The following is a 4,175-nucleotide window of genomic DNA, read 5'->3' as shown; positions in this document are numbered from 1 at the left end:
TTCTATTCTATTCTATTCTATTCTATTCTATTCTATTCTATTCTATTCCTAAGAAACCTACATTCCCCGAGGCTTTTGAAAGCTGGGTGACATGAAGTGGTTGTTTGAAAACAACCTCAACCTTTCAAACAACCTTTGAAAACAACCTCTTGAAAATGAGGAAATGAGGTAAGGACAATGCATTACAATTTAAAAAAAAAAAAAAAAAAAAAAAAAAAAAAAAAAACAGAGAGAGAGAGAGTTGATCATTCATTTCCTTTCTTTAAATGGGTGAATTTGCTCATCCACTAAAGTCACTGATAAAATTCCTGATGACAGAAACTGTGCCAGGATTTCACCAGATGTACTCACCACCCAACTGCCTATTTTAGTACCTCATCAAAACTATCTAATTCTCTAAGATTAATGTTTTTAAGTACAGGACTTATCAAGACACATCACAGCCCATTAGAACATTTTCTCCATCAAGATAAGAAAGACCTATGCCTTTTCTTATCTCATTATTGCTACATTTATTTCCTAGAACTAATTTGCCTGAATCCTCAACCCACATAATCTTGTTCCCCCGATAACACTCAGAAATTGCATGGATGAAAAGCACCTAAACTGAAAAGTTTCTTAAGGATCAAAACAGTTGTCAATCCACATATAAGCATCTGCATCATCAGCCAGGCAAGTACATTGCAGTTTGGACCCTCTGCAGCAAAACCCATCATGGAACTGAGCCCCTAAATTTTATTTATTAAAAATTAAAAGAAAGCTTCACCCCAGATTCAATTAATTTTCCAGTTACCCGATTTCAAATAATTTTGATGGGGATGTCCCAGTCAGAAAAAGAAACAGAATAATGCTGTAGTAAAACACAGTCATGATCATGGAAGAACATAAATACGTGCAGACCTTTCCAGACTCTGCATGGGCCTACAAAGCAGAAAAGTGTCCACCTGCTTCCAACCAAAATAGTTTCAATTGCTATTTAAAACTTGTTGGAGAAGGTACACCCGTGTTCTCTACTACACTGTAATTGAATGTTGTAACCTTTGGAAAGTAAGACTAACATCAGTGAATTTAGAAAATAGTATCCTGTTTTTTACAAAATTTTATTTGGTTTTATGCTGTCCTTAATGTTATGCATTTTTTATTTTTTTCTAAAAAAACAAGGCATTTGCTTAATTTCAAATATTTCAAAAGAATTCAATTTTTATTTGCCTTTATAAAAATAAATATATTAATGGTAGTAATTTTGTCATTAAATTTTGTAATTCATCCTTTGAACAAACAAAAAATATTTGCACATCTTTATGCATTTGTTTGGCTTTGAGGTGCATTTCTACAGGAACCCAGAAACTCCACATTAAAACTACTTTTTTTTTTTTTTTTTTTTTTTTTAATAACCATTTTTAACGTTTCATTCTTCAGTAGAATGGAAATGATGGTATTAGAAAGTAGGTCATTTCACTTTTTATTATAGGTGCAAACTCACATGCAATTGTTATCACATAATGATGATTGGATAGGTAAAGAAATATCAAGAAATATGCAGAGAAGCACAAAAAGATATTTATACTATACAGACACAAAAATAGCATGGATATAAATACCTATTTTTTTCTTTTCTTTTCTTTTTTTTTTTTTTTTTTTCTCCTGGTGGTTTCATCAGAACAAATTAGTGTACGTCCCCTGGGAGAGCAGGGTTATAAACTGCAGTCATTTCACTGTCTATGAACTCTCCGAATAATACATTTAATTTGTGACTCATAAGCCAAGAATCCCAATTCAGTATGCCTGTCAGCAGGACCAAACATTCTAAGATTTCTTTTTTAAAAAAATAAATGAATGAGATGCTATTAATCAGTCATTTAACAGTTATAAATCTCTCAAAAGCACAAAAGCAGAGATATATATATACAAATCTGAAAAGCTGGGGAGGGAAGTCAGTGAGCTGGGACTAAGTCTCTGTTTGAAACTCCCTGTCTCTTTGAAACTCTTGCTACCTTGAGCAAGAAGCTAATTTTTCTGCATCTCAGCTCCCTAGTTACAATAAGTTTATAATAATTTTCCACCTCAAAGAACTGTTGTCATGATGAACCCGTAATTATTTGAGAGGTTTACATATATAGCGGTGAAGGGAGCCATAAAAATAAGCAGGCAGATAAAAGTGATTCAGTGGCTGAAATAAAACTATGCTAGCTTAATTCATATCAAATTTCATCGTCTTGGCCATATCCTGAAAACTATGTCAGGGAGAATAAACCGTGGGTTTATTGCTGAGGAGTTGACCTGAAAAGAAATAATTAAAATTTTCTTCTGGTTTCCATTAATTTCTTCTTCTTTCTTTCTAGATTTCAACATATTGGGCTCAATTTTTCCATGTCTCTTTGGATGTTTTATAAGTTTGGCTGTTGTCCCCCACAGAAGTAAACATCTGGACACATCTGTGGGCTTGGGCTGCTTGGGACAGCCCTTGAAGGAGCAGGAATGTGCCACAAACCCAATGAACGGAAATGGCTCTGGAAGAGACAGAGCAACCCAGGGTCTGGCAGAGGGATGTGCTTGCAGAGGAAAAATGGTAAACATATAGAGAAATCTGACTTGAATTTAGGAAAGGCCTCAAAGAGTGAGGAGACAGAACCTGAATCATCAGTAACAAAAAAGATTTTGTCCAGTCTTGTAAATTTGTTCGTTTGACAGCATACTTTTATAAGAGGAAATGAGAAATAAAGAAAAAAAGTAAAAAAGTATAAGTAAATTAAAGAGTGAGGAATTAACTAAAGGCTTTAGAAATGTTTAGGCTGCTATTTCTTTCACCTATCGTAAGTCTCTAAAGAGGTGCACTGTGAGCCTACATAACACACAAGGCTGGTGGGCTTCAATCTGTGTTCATGAAATCAGAACCTGCACTATTAGTTCATCTTTGGGTTAGGGTTTCCCCACTTTCATCAAGAAGAATGAAGCTGAGAGCAATGCCCTCACCCCACAGCTAAAGGAAAAGAAGAAGGAGAATGCTGTAGATCAAGGGAAGCTGAAGACTGAGATCAGTCTGCAAGTTCCCAATGACATGAAGCAGCAGCCTGATGTTTTCCTTCCAGCAAGCTTGAGAAGCTTACTGCTACAGATATGAAGCTGAGCAGAGCCGTAAATTGCATCTCTGTGTATGAGACATAGCAAGGTCTCAGAATCCTTAATTAACCAGAATGATCAGAGTGGAGAGTTTGGAGTAGTATTCTCAATGGAAGTGGTAATGGTGTAAAAGCTACTGCTGGCAGTGAAACAATTGCTTGACGGTTTTCTCCTAGTCAAGAGAAATTGTAAAGGTTTTAAGAAGTTGTAAAGCTTTTATGTTCTTCAAGCTTTATGCTGGTAGAGAAACTTTGAGAACTGACTTCAAGACATGCTCCTCGAGAAAGGGCAAGGTGCACAGAGGCAGTAACAGCACTGCTACTGCAGATATGACAGCCTAAGTCTATGAGCAAAGTGCTCTCTTAGTGTTGTGATTATTTTGCACTTAGTTACCAGCTCTGCCTATAGTCCAGCCTCACTTAGGAGGATAAAGCCAGCATAAAGCCTTGACATTTCTTACTCTATGAACTTTCTTTTCTCACTTGTCTCTGAGCAGGGTGTCAGAGAAAAACTGGTTCCTTTGAGACCCTTGGCAAATGGAAATAAGACAGAACAGAGAAAAAAAATACACAATGACAGGTACCATATTCCCGGCTTGAGCAAATGGAATGAAAACAGGGTAACATCAGCTTAGTAAGTATACCCTAGATCACAGAACTGTGAAATGATAATGGAATTGAAAAGAAAGGTGAACAAAATAGGGCTGTCACATTTTAGCTGCAGGCTCCAGAATCAGGGAAAAGCCATGTGTCCTTAAGGTGTTCTTAGAAAAGAGTAACTAGAAAGAAATATTTATCTGAAAAGCAGATTTTAACCTCTGTAACCTAGAGATCAGCATGAAAACAACCTAGAAACGAACCAACCAACCAAAACAAAACCACCTGATTTATGCAACTACATTGTATGTTTATTTGTGTGTGTGTGTGTGTGTGCCATAACAGTAAAGGAATGGGAGTTTAAGTGTATTTGGAGTAAGAATAGAACTGTAGATGAAGACAGAGCCAGAGGAAAAGAATATGAAGAATTCAAAGGAAAGCCAACCATATCCTGGGCTG

The 4,175-nt window shown here is 36.1% G+C and overlaps 1 long non-coding RNA gene across 1 annotated transcript in view; it reads left to right on the top strand.

Moving 5' to 3' along the window:
- Positions 1–2,833, top strand: part of LOC118160971 — an 8,885-nt gene extending 6,052 nt beyond the window's left edge. The window contains exon 3 of the long non-coding RNA XR_004747791.1: positions 2,343–2,833. This is a non-coding gene — a long non-coding RNA (uncharacterized LOC118160971). The remainder of the gene's footprint in view (positions 1–2,342) is intronic.
- Positions 2,834–4,175: the final 1,342 nt, after the last annotated feature.

Source organism: Oxyura jamaicensis, chromosome 1 (assembly GCF_011077185.1).
Source record: "Oxyura jamaicensis isolate SHBP4307 breed ruddy duck chromosome 1, BPBGC_Ojam_1.0, whole genome shotgun sequence".
Classification (NCBI taxonomy): Eukaryota; Metazoa; Chordata; class Aves; order Anseriformes; family Anatidae; genus Oxyura; species Oxyura jamaicensis.
This window is presented reverse-complemented; position numbering and strand designations above follow the sequence as displayed.